Here is an 18,136-nt window from a genome sequence, read left to right on the forward strand (position 1 = left end):
TAATAAGTCATATCACATTTGTTCTGTTGATTCATATACATATATCGAGGCTACAATGTCCTTTTTTTTCTAATCTTAATTCGCTCTACCTCCCAGAATTAATATTTTTCATTTTCAATATGCTTAACCCGAAGGGGAATTTTTTGTCTCGCTAATAGCATTTTGCCTGGACCAGGGCGTTGAACCTATGGTATCCTTTCAAACCCAGGAACGTCAGTTGAAGCGTTACCTACTTACACCAACGTGCGAGAGGCTTAAACAAGTTCAATGTCGCCCTCTCACCCTCATAATACCTTTCGCACGCAGGTAATTAAGTTGGAGTTTGGAGAACAACATCAACCCAACCTACGACATTCCAGTAGTGTTTGTAGTGCTTTTTGAAGCCCAGCCCGTAGCCAATTCTATAAGTCATATCACATTTCCGTGATTGCATATAAACATATATCGAGCTACAATGTCCTTTAAGCCTCTCAGCGGTGGTGTAGTGGTAAGGTAAAGCTTCACTGACGCTCCTGGGGTTAAAATTCATAAAGGATCCAATTAGGTTTCGGCCCTGGCCTGTCCCAAGGCAAATCTATTATCGGAAAAAATTCCAAAAATTCCCCTTCTGGTTAAGCATAATGAAAATGAAAATATTTAATTCCTGAGGTAGAGCGAAATTAGAATATTAAATACTTGGATAAATTCACTCACTGTTCAGAAGCCATGAATAAAAATAAAGTTTTTGTACAGCTGACTCTTTTGAATTCCTAATCCTATATCAATGGATTGAATTGTGAGTTTAGGCAATTAGTGCTAAACGGTTTTCCTACCTCCCTCTGCTCCCATACCCAAGAAGGTTTGGTCCTGAAGAAAACTTTATCCTATTGACAGTAATAATAAGTTCAATTAACAGACTGAACATACGGCTCGGGGTGATCCGATACGAACAAGGAAGGTTTTGCAAGTGGCAATGCTCCGGACCGGGGACCACACAGCCCAATTCCCAGGTCTTTGTCGCAGCCGACGGTTTGCTAGGAACATGTACGTAAACTACAAATCACGGTCAGAGGGGTCCACACTATAACTACGTGGAGGAGGGACCTATTTTGCCAAACCTATGACGTTGGGCGACTACCATTATCCCATCACCTATTCCTCTCCCATACAACGTGCGGGGGGTGGCTCAGTCATTTGACGCAACTGGCTGAGATGGGACCACAAACGTCCGCCTCCTACTTATGCAGGAGGTAGAAAATCTTTGTTTCTACGTGCTGCTAGCCGGTTTTGTTTTTGTTGTTTACGGCAATTATTTATTGCCGTTAAAACATCTTTGACTTGGCGTAGGATGAGGCGAAACACAGACGGATCCTTCAAAGGAACGTTCTGCCTGCGTCCAGACGACCACTCCTGTTGTGCGTTAAAAAAGACGTTTACTTTTCAGAGCCATCCTGAAACTGGCCATTTCACCATTGGTTCCGAGGAAAATTTGTCGGAATTGTGTTTGTGTATGAAAGAAGCAGTCTGCTAATGCTGGGCAATATGTAGGAACAAGATACATCCAAGCCTTCGCATTTTGGAACAGTTTTAAAAGTATCTTTCGGGCACCCTGAATAAAATATTGAAGCCCTAATATTAAAGTATAACTGTTGGATTGCGTGTACGTACCCAGGAATCTATATTGGTGTGCCAATTATACAATTATATGTTATCTTTGTATCCTTTACAAAGAGTAACAAGTATTCGTTGGAACAGTTCTCCATGATCATGTTATGTACCTTCACCAGAGTAACTACTACTCTTAATCGGGTTAACCTAAATTACTATAAATATCTTCATTAGTATACCATGTTTAACCCTTTTAATTTTTTTATGGTACCTAAATAATCATTTTTATGTTATATTTATATATTATATATCCAAACATGGATCTATATTTTTCCTATGCTTGTTTTTCCTTTATTTTATGCCTATTGTCCAAAAAGTGTATGTAACAAAACCTTTTATGTACCCTTAACTCACTTGGTTTATGATTATGATCTCAATAATATGTTACGGGGCACACTCATAAGAAACCATGTTTTAAAGTAACTTTTGGTATTCAAGGACCTTGAATGGTAGCTTGTCCGTAGCCTAATGTAATAAAAAAAAAAAAATACATTTTTTAATTATAACAGATTAAATTCCATATCGTGGATAAATAGAACCCCATGACCTAAGGGGTCATTGGTGGAATTAGGAGGCGTCCTTATTACGTGACAATCCGGACGATCCTAGAATCACCGCGATGCAATGCTGCAGTTAGCCTGGAGTTTCCTGCATTTCTGGGTTTGGGTTATCATCAGTTTCATGGTATCTTAGTCAACTGATCACAACACCCTTCCATTGGGAAGGGCGGTTGAACCTTTTGTTTTAACCCCGCACACGGAAACTTATGACTTCCGAGCCGGCAGGAACTACGTATTCATTTTATCCTGTGTAAATCGCTGAGATAGCCTAGTGTTTTTCGCTATCGAACGACTACGATGCCCTTGTTAAGTATTAGTTCTTTGCTAAGTTTCCCGAAACGGAAAGCTGGAGGGTCATCTGAAAAACAAACCTATCCTCTCTAGTTGATGGAGTTGAGAAATAAAGCTGTTTAAAGAGATTTCAACTTCCTCCGTTTGAATTGAAATCATCTCCCTTATTTCTAAAGAAGAACCAACCTAGATATCACGTCTACCGAGATTGAGAAGTCAGAACCACAATGCTTACGAATAAGCAGTCGTAAAGAAAAGACACACAATCTATCGCTAAAGCGGAAGATAATGAGATATATATAGTTTGGTAAATAAGGCAGAATCTCGCATATCTCAAATATTATAATACAGGTGTATTGACTGAATCTGCTAGTGAAAAAGCTAGCAGGAATTCTGTCATAAGGAGGTCGAAAAGTTGAAGATATGTCAAAAAAAAAAAAAAACATTTCCATTTGTGATGCTAAATTCTTCAAAATGGCAAAAAAAAAAAAAAGTTAATTCTTTCAAGCACCCAGTGCTGGCTCATGCTACTGTGTCAATTACAGGAAACAAGTTCACAAAAGAGCACGGGATCCACATTTTCACAAGTAAGCGACCTATATTCATTCACGAGAATCTTTATGACTTGTTGAAAAAAACCTCAAGTAAATCGTGGTTGGTTAGATCGGAGGTCAATGTTGCAGTCAAAACAAACATTCCTGCTTCTAAATTTAATAAAGATACGTAACTGCAATGGTTGGTAATAAGCTAGTTATTGAATGTGGGGTATTTGGCGTTATCGCTTTTGGTAGTTATAACCTTACGTCTCAATAAAAAGTATTTATTCCAGACGAACGAATGATATGAATAAAAGTTGCTGTTTGTATGCTGAAATCCTGCCTGAAAAGGTCCATGGCCATGTAGAGTTACCAAGAACCCTCCATACAACCAAAGTTATACCTGACCAATTTTTTTCTACCACTTGGTAAACGAACAATGTACATAGGATTAGTATCACAAGGCCTAGCTCCAGGCCATGCTGCAGTTTTTAAAGTCGTTGAATAATGAAACAGTTAATGTTTATGGTAGTAGGTTATTTACATTGGTATTCCAATAAGTTTCTCAAACCTGGTTATGGAGAGGGACCTCTTGCAGAATTTGATCGGTGCCAGAACACTGAAAGGTGGCATTCTGCTTTTTTGTAAAATAAACTTCGGAAAATTCCAAATTCAACTTATTTGGTTTTAACAGCTTGAAAAGTAAAATCTCCCAAAATAGCTTAGTTCTAATAAACCAGGGTTGATCATCAAATAACCAAGGGTAGCCTACCCTAGCCTAACTATAGGTAGCCTAACATAGCATAAACTTCAAGAATGAAGATTTTTCAATCGTCCCTCTGCTCAGACTATGAAATACAGCACAAAGTTGGCTAGCTATGAAAGCCTGGAGTTTCTTACAAGCTAGCCTAACTTAAGAAGTACAATGTAAATATGATGAATTACAGGTCAATAACATTGTGATATGTTACACAGCTTTATATATGTACCTCATAATAACAATTGCACTGAAGGTGTAAAAATAGCTTCTATGTCATGGTTTAGATGCTTTGATCTGGTTCTGTATAGTACTTAGTGTGTGCTCTCTCCCGAATAACAGCTGTATGAATTAATGCAGATTGTAATTACATGTATAATGTAATTAAATAAACAGCTTATCTTATAAGATCTGTGAGTAGCCTCGTAGGTTCAAATATGCCAGAAAAATGTCTGTAGATCACTGTAGGAAACCAGTTGTTAATAATCTGTGGCAAGTGAGATTCAGAACTGGTTTTTGTTAATTTCGTGTTTCAGATATCCTGACAACGACAAAGAGTGAGACCGCTACCTTACTTTGCTTAGAAACCGCAGAAGGGATGAAGAGCCAAGCAATGCATCACGCATAAGCAGCAAGCATTTTCTGCTAAAGTATATTTTCGAACCTGCTGGTATGCAGTGTGTGAAAATTTTGTTTACAAGAAACTTTTGTAATCAAAGGACCATATTGCCACGTATGGCACAATCTCAAAAGATATATTCATTGAGAGATCTTTAATGATTTTTGGTATTATATGACTTGTTCGCCTCTAATCAAGGTAGGAAACCTAATTGACATAAATTTTTGTTGCCTTACACAAGTTTTGGTCCATAGAGGTTACTGGAATACTCTGTTCATAATAGAAGCCTTTTCAGAATTATTTGACTTTTAATTTTATTTTACTAGAACAAATATTTACTTTTATGCACAGCATTTGCTTAAAAAATTATTAAATTTCTCTTTATCAAGAAAAATATATTTAGAATTTATAAAAACTCTGGATTTTCAGTACTTTATATTTTTCTATATAACCATAATTATTAAGTGAAAACTTAAACTTATGTTTCTATATTGAATGTTGTATTTTTATTTTTTAATACCAAAAATTAAAAGGAAAACTATTTTGCTATTCAAAATATATATATATATATATATATATATATATATATATATATATATATATATATATAGATATATATATATATATATATATATATAATATTTTTATAGCATCTGGATTACAATGATACAGCTTTCAAAATAGATATTAGAGTCACAAATGGAGACTGAGTATTTTCTGTATATCATTAATTATCATTAGTCGTTGGGCAAGGTTACTTACTACTTCAAGAAATACAAGCCTACTAAAACTTCCGAATCAGTTGTTTATATTTGCTAGAGACACAAATTTGCCAATGCAACTCATTGAAAGTTACCTCTCTTGATATTCTTACCATTAAATGCCAGTAAAAATTAATGATGATTGTTATAATTTCCCTATCATTAGGATATCATCTATTAATCCTTTGAACGCTTAACAATGAAAATATATTTAAAAAATACTTGTATTTCTCGGGAAATCCCAGAATTATTTTCTAAATGTCCCGAAATCCTGGGGTCCAAAATCGGGTTCAGACTGGAAACCCTAATTGTGACCTTGCCTAAGATAAGCTTGTTTCACTTATCCCAGCCAACAGTACACACTAGTGAATATTGGTTGATAGGCATCAGGCTATTGAACCTGGTTTATTGTTATTATTATATTATATGCCTATGGCAAAAGCTTATATGGGATGGCAGCGTTGGAGATGACAATTATTTTATCATATTTGTAAGTTATTATTATTATCATTACCATCATTATTATTATTATTAAAGTAGTTTAACCAGACCACTGACACTGCAAAAAAAAAAAAAAAACAAAAAAAAAAAAAAAAAAAAAACTTGAACGTGTTTATGGAGAAGTTTAAGCATAAATTAAAAGAATGTAGTCATGAAAGCCTTATTTATTCATAAACGACAATTCTGAAGACTTACAATAAGTGATTAGGTAAATTGGCGACGTTTATTTTTTCCCACCAAGTTAGTACTTCAAAACGCGGATGGGGAGTTCCGAATTAGTGTGTGTGTGTGTTTTCTAGGACAGTCGTCTGCCAGTCATTATCGCTTTAATACTCTTTGCATATTAGTTTCTCAATATTACACGAGCTTTGTCGACAAAATCTCCTGCAGGGTTACCAACTCGACCTTCCATATAGTCAGGTTTATAGATCAGGAGTCCTAGCAGACGAGAGCGAAAACTTATGTGACGGCTCCGACTCAATATGGTGCTCTACACGCTGCACGTTTGATAAAATAGTTATGAACCCAAGAAATTTGCGTACACAAATGTAGTTAAATAATTGAGATTTCTGAAGAGGACGCTCCTTGGTGAAGCCAAGCGTGGTGCCGTTAGCTCACTTATCTTCTAGAACTTGCGAAGTTGAGACGTGCCTTTGTGTGTATCGTGTTTACGAGAGAGACCGTCTTGCTAGATTGCACATCAAGCCTTAGGAAACGATAGCAACATTAGTGAACCCGATGGGGTAAAACGTAAGTTCGATTAAATTGCGATGTCGGTGATTTTGTGGGAACTCAACGTAACTTTTGAGTCTTGGCTTTAGACCCCACGTGCTCTAGCATTCTCCATTTGCATCTAGTCAGTTCATATGCTAACAAAGTTAACGGAAGTCATCAGCAGACGAAGCCTACATCACTTCATCATGAAACAAAGAGTGCTGAGAATCAGTGTATGGCCATTTCTTTTTTGCATTCACATGTCTCATATGACGACTTTGTTGTCAATAAATTTATTTGTAAACCCGACTATATTTCAAATTGGCGTAAAGTTCTCAACGTGTGAAGAACGGCTCCTGCTTGCTGTCTGTTGGGAAGATAAGGTGGTCAAATCAGCCTTCCCTCTTCAGAAGGTGTTGTGGGTAACGGTTAGTTTCTATACTAAGGGGAAATTGTCCTGAGAGTATTTGTAACATAAGTCAATTGAACCATTTCTCAAAAATGGACCTTTACTCTCTCTCTCTCTCTCTCTCTCTCTCTCTCTCTCTCTCTCTCATAGATTATTAAACGTTACATTCCGAATGTGGCATCAGCTTTTGAGCACGAAGTGGTCGATGGGGGAGGAAAAAAGGTTACTGGAAATGCAGGCTGTAAAAGTGGCTCTCCCCCTTTAAGGGGTGGTCCTTCCCTCCTCGTCCCTCTTTTCTGGTAAAATTCCTTCCCAGATTTTTTTGGAAAAATAATAAAAAAGAAGGGATGTTTTCATTTTTAGTTGATTGAATCAGTGGGATACTTGACAGTGCTTCTTAGCTGCTAGATCATGAATGCATGGATGAATGACAGAGAGCGCACAGTGTAAATCCCTTTCAACATTCAGCCTGTTTCTGTATTTGATCTTGAGAGCAACGAGCGAGGAAAATGTAGCTTCACAAAGATACTACATCGATCCGAACATACTTAGGATCCGAACGAGTCTAACTAGAGCAACAGACTATTGGACACTAATATATAATTAGAGAATTTTTACTTTTCACCTAGGGATCACGCTCACCTTCCACCCACAACCAACCCCCCACCCCCCCACCCCCCCCAGGCCCCAGATCCCCGCCGGAAAATTCTGATGCCCCCCTTGGTTGAGAACACTGCTCTGAAACGATGCAATTGAGCGTACTTCGTTTAAAATGCTGATCTCCCTAAGTCATTTTGTTTTCCATAATTTTTCTGGATCGCAAAAAGCACAACTTTAGAATATTGAAGCATTCTTTAACAATGAAAATTCTACAAATTGCTTTATCATTAATTTTGGTTACTCATGCTCTATCCATATTTTTCATGTTTTATATTCGTCTTTTTTGATAGTTTTGATGAATAGGATAATTTTAACGAAATGATAAAGTAATGCTAAATGACTTGATTATTAGTATCCTTTGATGTATTACCTGTTGATAGTCATTGTGTACATATCCGTGCTAGAGATTTTGAGGACAAAATAAGGATCGACTATTTTTTTGAAGGACTAGAAAATAGACTGGTCAGGAAATCAAGATGAAACGACTGAAGAGTCGAAATGTTTTCTCGTTATTTCCACTGAATAAGATCTTGGTAAGGCGCTTTCAAGTTATATTAATAAACAGAGATGAATTACCGAATAAAAACTGAGCAATGTTCGCAAAAAATAGCATATTTACCCCCGCCATATCCTCTGCGTATATTGCCTAAAAGTGGATATAATATCCTTAAACCTCCTTTGGGCCTCATAATAGCATTTCTTTCGTTTCTTTCTATTCGCGAACTTAATTACAGTGATTAATTCTGCCTGAATCATTTCATAGTTCCTGTATGTAAATCGAACTGAGTTCAGAAATGTCTCGAAATAGAGGATTTATATTTCATGTCTAAGTGAATAAGGAGAAAGAAAAGGGCTTTCTTTACATGCGGTTTTATTTACTCTCTCTCTCTCACACACACACACACACACACACACACACACACACACACACACACACACACACAGACACTCATACGTATGCATACACGCACTTACTTTTACCTAGACATTGCATAGATTAGTCCACTTTTTGAGAGGCAAAATCGCGAACAGAAAGTCAAACCTACAATCTGTTCTCATTGGATGTAAAAGAATCATGTCCGAGATAAATTCCCCAGACATTTATCAGGGAGATAATATATGAAGAGAATAATGTTATTAGATAAATTATCATTTGTTAGAAACAACTAGAGTATGCATCCGTCTTCAAGAGATGGTGCAGGTTGTGCAGAAGCATAAAGGTCTGTCTAATGCAAAGAATTATTCCCTGTGTTGACTCACTTCATATCTCATACAAAACCTTAAAAGATTTTTTTTTTTCAATTATTGATTTTATGTACACGGAAAGGAAGGGACTTTCCCAAGGTATATGTGGAATGGTCTCACGGAGGACTGAGCTACGGTTAATGCTTCCGCAGTGTGAAAAACAAAAGAAAAAAAAGAAAAACTGTTAACATGGGCCTTAAAAAGATTTATTAATAACTTTTAGGTCAAACATGAAAGGATTTCATAGGAACTGGATTCTTCGTGAAGCAATGTCGATCCCCAGAGGTGCTGTTGTCACTGTCCGATATCGAGTAACGAAAGGAAACGTCCATTGGAGTGACGTCAGGAACTTGGAGCCACATGACGCCATTCGATGTCGAGACTTCGACTTTGTCTCTACAAACATTTATTGCTTCGACTTGTTTTACATAAATTTTTTAAGTCAGCTTTTTCGGTCTTTTATGGCCACTAACGATCTCCTGATGATCAGCGCCACATTAAGCTGGAATAGTAAGCAGCGAGAGGTCTCAAACGACACCGATGCTCGTGGATGGCATTTAAAACACACACACACACACACACACACACACACACACACACATATATATATATATATATATATATATATATATATATATATATATATATATATATGTGTGTGTGTGTGTGTATATGTGTGTGTATGTATGTAATGCATGCATATAGTATATTTCCGCTTATAAGACGACCTTTACATAAGACAAGGCCAAAAATCTTGACAAATTTTTATGAATTTATCTCATATCTGTAGTATAGGACGTCTTCTAAATTACAAATCGTATTTTTTTTGGGGGGGAAGTGATTATTTGCAAAAATTAAACAGTACAACTATATTAATAATAATGATGACTTAAATATTGGTTGTTTTGCTTTTTGTATCCAATAACAGTATTACTATTATCATATCGTTATTGTTACAGAATATAAACATCGCCATGTACATCATTTGCATTTAATATTGTTTACCTTCTCAAAATCTCGGCTAATTTGAGTATTACCGATATCTTCATTGCCATTATTTGTTAGGTGAGATATAATTCGGAGAGACCTTTTATCATAAATGAACCAAGTTTGGTTGAAAACGTGCACATATTACTTAACTTCATTGTCTAAGCATTGAGTAGGTGTGATTTCTCCAGTTCCGAATATCACTGCCGCCTGGCATTATTCGTTTTATTCACCCTCGGCTATAACCTGCAGCTTTAATTTACTAGTATTCTTTCTTGAGATCTCCACTGCATGAGAAATGAACATAAATGTATTTTATTTTTACTTATGGAAGCCACCATTGAGAATCGGCAGGGTTTAACAATTTTAACGGAACTCTTAATAAACGCTCGATAGTTACGGTAAATGACGTCAGCAATCAGCTGTTTCCCAATTCGGTTGTTTTCTGTCAATACTGTTTTTACAATAATCGCTTCATTCAGAATTCTAAAACCAGAATTTGTGGAGGAGTATCATTAGTATCTCAATCGATGAGAGAGAGAGAGAGAGAGAGAGAGAGAGAGAGAGAGAGAGAGAGAGAGAGAGAGAAAGGAATTGCCTCGGTCAGGTTGTTACACTGATAGATATCCACTAGCAAAAGACGAATAATAGTTGTATTGAGAAAAATGATAATTTAAATAGAGCATGTTTTACTGTAATCATATTACATGTATTATTGTATTACATTATAAGAACAAAGCGACGATGCGCCATTTGTATTCTACTATGGGTTTCAGAGACAGTGCAAGCACGTTTTTTGGCAATAACTCTGTAACGAACACTCGTATCAGAACGAGGTTTTGCTATAGCGTATTATACCCAGTGCCGTAATTTATAAGGTATCGTGAATCACTAATTGTAAAGAATAAAGACACTTGTCCCTGTACCAAAAGGCAAACACTCCATTAGCCAGAAATGGATACGAACACATCAGTAAAAAGTTCCGCCTACCTTCTCCCCCCACCCCCACACACACACGCACACACACACACACACACGCCAGCAGAGAGAGAGAGAGAGAGAGAGAGAGAGAGAGAGAGAGAGATGAGCGGATCAGTGCATAAATAAATCAGTCAACTGACAGCTAACAACCGAATGGATCGTTAGATAAATACAACATTGTATATTATTAGATTGATAGATAGATAGATAGATAGAAAAATCATACAAAATAAGTTTAAACTGAAGCAACTTTCAGAGAGAGAGAGAGAGAGAGAGAAGGGAAGGAGAGGGAAGGAAGAAAGACGGGGGTGGCGGTGGAGGTTGAGGGAGAGGGAAAGCGGAGCTTTTTACTGTTGTGTTCGTATCCATTTCTGGCTAATCGAATTTTTGCCTCTCGGTGCAGGGACAAGTGTCTTTATGCTTTACAATTATTCATTCCCGATACCCTTATATATTACGGCATTGGGTGTAATACACTATAGCAAAATCTTGTTCTGGTACGAATGTTCGTCACAGAGTTATTGCCAAAAAATGTGTTTGCGCTGTCTCTGAAACCCATAGTAGGTTTGTTTGCAGTTTCAGCTGATCGCGTTTGACCGATATCATCTCTGTCTTTAGTTGCTGAATGGAACTTAATTCAGGGATACATGCATTCCTTTCGTAAATGATCAAAGTTGGGTTTAACAAAGCCGAGTCTATATGTTTTTCCTACAGACGGTCGCTGTAAAGGGAAACCATAGTTTTGCTTACGTTTCGTCGCCATTCTCAAACAACCGCTAATAATACTACAATAATAACGATAATTATTGTACACAATCATCGTTCATATGCCTTTATTGTTCGAAACATTACAATTTTCAATTACAAACAGCTTTGTGTGCTGCCTCATATGATATTCGCTGCGATTATCATAAAAGCACGGTACCGAAGATGATTCGTACATCGACGACGAAGCAGATTGGAACCCCTAAGATGGTGGCACATGTGATCAATCTTCTGGATTTACATCGGATTTACAGGTAAATCACTTCCCCAGAGATTAATACAACACAAACGGTCAGGTAGGTATGGACAACAGAACTCAGCTATTTTCAACCATATAAATGAACATAACCATAGTATTAACTGGAATTTGTGACGTATAATTTATAGCAGCAACTGCCGGTACAAGAGTCAAATGATGGAATCGGCCCTGATCAGAGAGAGGCAGGTAATGAATATCTCAAAGGGAGCATGGGACTCAGATATCGTCGACCAGGTTTTCATTAAACCGACGCTCAAGAAGATTAAAGGAAGGTTATCAGCGGGAGTGACCTAAATTGGCTTACCTGTGGATGGAACTCTTGGTATAAATACCACCTTTTCTGTAACTTTTCTCATTCATCTACCTGTTGAGGGAAACAGCAGTCTCTGAAATATAGTATTTCTCTCTCTGTATTTTGGTGTTTTTATGGGCTCCTTTTATTAAATGGAATTCTGTTATAACAGAACATTTTTACCGTCATATATATATATATATATATATATATATATATATATAGATATATATATACATATATATTATATATAATATATTATTATATGCGTGTGTGTTTGTCTCTGTGTATGTGAGTGCTTGACTGTTACAACCATTTCCATAGAAAAATTAAGAAAATGAGAAAAGATACGTATGTTAAAACCTTTTTCTACAATTTCAGACGCTATTTTAAGTTGTGTACAACCGTTGATTCTCAGAATAAGATTGCAATGAATTAATCTAATGATTTGTAATGCTGAAAGTGGAATTTTATTTAGAACGGGCTTTATTGATCAAAGACTGATATTATCAGAATACTGGTATATGGAAAGGCGTTCCTCTGGTCCAGATCAAGCCGCGGTCGTCGTCGGAGTTGGTATTTTTCCATAAGAGAGGTCAATGTCAGGCCGGAGTCGTCTCTGGTATATTGTACCCACTTTTTCTCTAACTAATTAATCTCCCTGCTTCAGCGATCTCTTCCACTGCAACGAAAATCCAAAGATTTTTATCCTTTATTTTGTGTTCTTTTTATCTTTAGATAAATATTCCATAATTCCCTACTTGCTATCTCCGACTCTCTACTATCCTCTGTTGTCCTACTTTCTCTCCAACTGACGATGCCTTTGGGCTTAAAGAGGTTTGTAACTTTGCCTGTTAACCTTTCAATTCAAATATACCATTTCACTGGCATTACCATCGACCATAATAAAGGTTCATGTACAAATCTGTTATCGCACCCAAACATCTAAAAATGACTTACGGGCTGCTATATGAGCAAGAGCCCGTGCTGGCATAAGGTCAGGTTAATAAAAAACTACAAAAACACAAAAGCCATCAGTGTTTTCGTAACAGGACCCTCCACCCTTAGTTGGCGTTTTCAGCACTGCACTCTTTTTGGAAGTTTCACGGCCTTAGCACTCGATCTTAACCGATATTTTTGGGGATTATCCTCGACGTTCGGAAGTGTTTACCGTTTGTAAAAGTGTAGTGGATATAACGACTCGCCATAAGAAGAAAAGACCGCCGTCTTCAGTCTATTTGACGAACGAAACTCGACCTCCAGCTTCGAAGAAGAGACCGAGAAGTGACCAGGCAACACTTGATCAATGAATCCATTCGCCTTCCCCTTCGCCCTCTACTACCTCCTCCCTGAAAACCTTTCTCCCTTACCCTCCGTCGTCCTTGGGCCCTCCTCCTTCTCCTCCTCCCTCCCTCAACTGTTAGCCCCACTCCTGCAATATCCAATGCAAAGGAGTACCCTTCATTGCCAAAGTTTTGAGCGCTTCCTACTGTAGGACGGACCTCGTATACTACGGTAGTGGCTCTGCAAAACAACAACCCTGACATCAACATCTCTGTTAGACCGAATCATAGAAGAGAATTCACCGTCACTCTAAAAGACTGAGCTTCACTTAATCTCCTGAAAACCAGCTCAATCTCAATGAGAAGCTGAACAAAGCCATCATTTATAATTAGCAAACAGAGATCCCTTTGGATCCTCTTATTGTGAATGTGTAATGATACATTACATATTATTAGTAAGAGGGAGAAGGAGAAAGCAGTGGAGTGAAGTGGTAGTCACAGTGTGTTGTGAGTAATGCGCTGAAGTTGTCATTGGGTCAGCAGTCGCGATAGACTAAACAACCAAGCGAGATCAGTCATGCTATAGACGTTGTCAGTTAACATATATTTAGTATTTATGTTTATCCTTATCTAAATGAAGATAATGTTTCTATCAAGTGCGATGTGACTTCAGTAATTTTCAAGAAAAATTAATATAACCATTCTCTAATAAGTCTTGAATCAAATTTGTTTTGTGAATTCGTTAGTTTGATCGCCCATGTGCCCGAGTGTAAGGCGTGTTTATGCTCAGAGTTAGATTCATAGCACAGGTCAACGAGTGTGTATCACTCACCTTTTATAAGAATATCTCGGAAATAAAGAAAAATATAGGAGTTGTATTTTATTTAATGATCTCTCTTAACAATCCACAATTGCTTTAAAAAAAAAACACACAAATGCAGAGAGGTAGTACTTAACAAGAATCAAGGCACCATCACGGGAAAACCCTTGCTACCTTCAAGTATGGCTTATGATAAAGGACATCTTTCCCTCCCACACTGGGAATACACTCGGGAGCGCTTCAGGTGCTACAGATACCAGAGTTGACTATCATCAAGAACGTTGCAGAGTCCCTGCATTCTGCGCCGTCTTTATTAAGAAGCACGAAACCAAATTCTGCTTTGACAAACCAAAAAAAATGGGAACCCACAACTTCCAAGTGTCCTGAGCGTCATCATGGGTGGTTCAAACGATGCAGTGCACGTTTATCCCGCATTGCACAGTTCAAAGCAAAAGCCAACCCACCAAAACCAGCTCTCACGGCAGTACCTGCACCCAGTCCAATCCAACCACAATGACAGAACCAAGGATAGAAGTAATAAACAAGTGGTTGAAGCAGCGCCTGTTGTGTGTGTTGGGTGTCTGCTCAATTCGTCGCCGGCAATTTGTCGTCAGTTAATTTGTCCCTGGTCAATTCGTCGTTGGGCAATTCGTTCCCAATTCAATTAGTCGTTGGTCAATTCGTCGCATCTCATACTCATATGCCTATTTAGGCTAGAGCGACAGCTTTAAGAAGGAAAAGTAAATATTGGAGATATTCTGTGGTAGGCTTCTAAACTATTTGTAGTACGAGCAATCCCCGGCATACATCGAGCCCAAACATACCATATAGTAGTTAATGGAAACGGAGGTTCAAGGCGTCGCCCCCTTTCTCCTCTTCCTCTAGTTGGTCCTATATAATTATTTTCAAAAGAGGATACGACTGACTGAGGAATATTATCATCATTTACAAGTTGTTCATTTCCATCCACGACTTCATCAACCAGCATTTCATTCCTTTTTGCACAACATGCTCTCATTCTACAGTAATTCATTTATTTTGGCAAAACGTCTACTATATGTGTTTTGACTTTTGTCCGAGAGCAATGCGAACAATCGTGGGACATTAAAAGTATCAGTCTGAATGTGCACTAAATATAACTGGAAGAATATACTAGAGCAGCATTTAAATGTCCCATTTGCTTCCCAATTCTTTTACCGCTTCAAATGTCTAAGTGCTTCGTCACTTGCAAATATTAGCATTCGTCTTTCATCTTCTATTCCGCTGTCATACTGTAGAGATTTTTCATCATTGTCAAGGTAAGAGTATTCACTTGGAATGGAGAACCCAACAATTTTAAGTGGGGTGGATGGATAATTGGAATCAGCTTGCCTCCAACGTCTCATATTCCTATTAAGCTGTTCAAACCGAGGTATTTGCGACAATGTACAGCCATTTAACTTTTCAATTTCACTAGCGATGATTGAGCGAAGGGCATTTCGAGATGAAATAGACTTCTTTTTTTTATATATATTTGAGACTGTGATCCTTGCATTTACCTCTGCAGCAGTTGAATTTTTATCTGTATGAAGTCTCCTTGCACGCATGATTTTCACAACTCCAGTATATCTTCAGTACATCAGCATTATCCTTATTTTTCGTGTATATATAATTCTCTTGATCGACGCCTTTGTTTTTTCTTTCTCTGAAGTTATAATGTTGCAGGTAGCCATGTTGATGGATGGGCTTATTCTGTAGAACTAATTCGATCTGAGTAAACCTTTTTGTTTTGAACTGTCCAGAGCTGAAAAATAATCTAAAACTGTCCAAAGAGTCCTAAAGTAATAGTTCCACAAACTTTCTTTCGAAAATTGCATTTGGAAGAGAGGTCATGAAGAAGAAAAAATAAAACTGTTGAACGAACCATTTTCATTCCAAAGTGTCTTATTTCCGTGTATTGGGGACGAATTGCCCAACGACGAATTAACTTGGGGACGAATTGACCACAGACGAATTGACCGGAGTAAATTAACCGACGACGAATTAATCGGGGACGAATTGACCTAGCACCGAGTGTCGACATAGGGACTCAAACCAAAAGTGCTCCTGATTCATGTGTCGATATAGGAACATCAGACTGAGCAGTCTGCAACCCCAACTCTGCACCTCAAGCCTCTTCCCTTCCTACTTTAAACCCCGTTATCAAACCTCAAACCTCGAATTTGCATGTCAGACCAGAAGAGCAAAAATAGACCAAGATGTTTTTAACTACAACATACCTCTACGACATCCTAAATAAAAATCTAATTCTTCCAGAAGGTTATGATCCGAAAAAACAAAAAGTGAGATGGGATTTGTTGAGAGGTTATTTTGATAAAATCTCCAAATATTATATCGTTTTCCTCCCCGATGAGTTCCTCACACAGCAGCCTCCTGAAAATTACTCTGAGAGTAGTCAATCCAATGGGGGGGGAACTAACTCCTCTTTCCCCCCAATGTTTTCTTCTCCCCTTTTTTCGACCACCTCACGTCTAATAAGTAAAACATGGCAAGAAATCTCCACCGGTTTTCTGTTCGTTTCCAATTTTCCTCCGACAATAAATAATTCATTTTTCCTTACTGGCTATCTCCGACTCGCTAGTATTTGTAGAGATGAGATACTTGAATTTCAAATCTTTGTACTTTAGGAATCTTCGACAGTAGTATATATAAAAAAATTCTAGATTAGAGAGAGAGAGAGAGAGAGAGAGAGAGAGAGAGAGAGAGAGAGAGAGAGAGAGAGAGAACTTTCCAAATTAATTACTGGTGTCTTATGTCCTCAGATTATGGTTTTTATTGCTTTGAGAAGCTTTTTCGGCTTCACTGTTGGTGAATAAACTTCAAAATTACAATATGAAGATCTGGTTCCTCTATACAGAGATTCTTTTCCTCTTCTAAAATTTATTTTCTTTTGTCTGTCTTTCTCCTTCGGAACAAAGAGACCCAATGTCTTTCGTTTTTGGTGTTTCAACCAACATTAATATTTAAGGCTTCTTGCTTTTCTTGGCAGGATTTGCAAACCAAATACTTTTTAGGCTTTCAGGGTTTCTTTTAATCGTCTTAGTTTCTTAAAGTCTGGATTCCCCCCTCCCTCCCTCTCTCTCTCTCTCTCTCTCTCTCTCTCTCTCTCTCTCTCATCTCTCTCTCTCTCTCGTTTGCTAAGTTCAGGACATGCCAATTATTCTCAAGCAAGTAAGTCTTTTCCGTAAAATTGTCATAATATTTTGTAACAATTGTATTTTTTTATAAGTTTCAATGTTTCAAATAAGCGAATCTTTGTTTATTTAATATGCTCTCGATGATGTGACTGAGAGAGTGATTTATATTGATTTGTCCTTACAACTGAAAAAGTATGCAATCAGTAATTCCATAACTCCGTTAGCCTTAACCATAAATGTGGCCTTTAAAGGGTAGTAACAGTTTTTTTTAATACTATCGGCATAAATATACATGTATTTTAACGTTTTCGTAACGACCTTCATGTGTTCTCATATTTTAGTTAAGGAAAGAATTATCTGTTGTCCAAATATTTGCCTTATGCTCTTCGTCTAAAGTAATTAAGCTCTCATTCCAGCAACCAATGGTCGCTTTATGACGACTTGCCTTCTGCACCAAACCCTTCATTTTCACCAGAGGTTTTATTATAATTCAAGATTTTTTACTCTCTCTCTCTCTCTCTCTCTCTCTCTCTCTCTCTCTCTCTCTCTCTCTCTCATTTTAAGCAAAATTTATATGCAAATATAACTTTTTTTTATGAATTTGATTCTCCAAACATAATTTCAATTAAATGTTCATATTTAGTTCAATATACCCTTGAATTTGTATGGACACATGGACTTCTGTGTCTCCACGATCCTTGGAGACGTCATCGAATGACAGCGTCAAACCTGACAAGGAAGTGGGAGAAGCTCCTACAATGAATACTATTCCTAACTACTGTTACTGGTACTACCACCACGCTCACTATCACCACTGTTGCTCTAGACAAGACAAATACTGGTGCGAGAAACTTTGGAGATTTATTTGGCTGG

Source organism: Macrobrachium nipponense, chromosome 29, assembly GCF_015104395.2.
Source record: "Macrobrachium nipponense isolate FS-2020 chromosome 29, ASM1510439v2, whole genome shotgun sequence".
Taxonomy (NCBI): Eukaryota; Metazoa; Arthropoda; class Malacostraca; order Decapoda; family Palaemonidae; genus Macrobrachium; species Macrobrachium nipponense.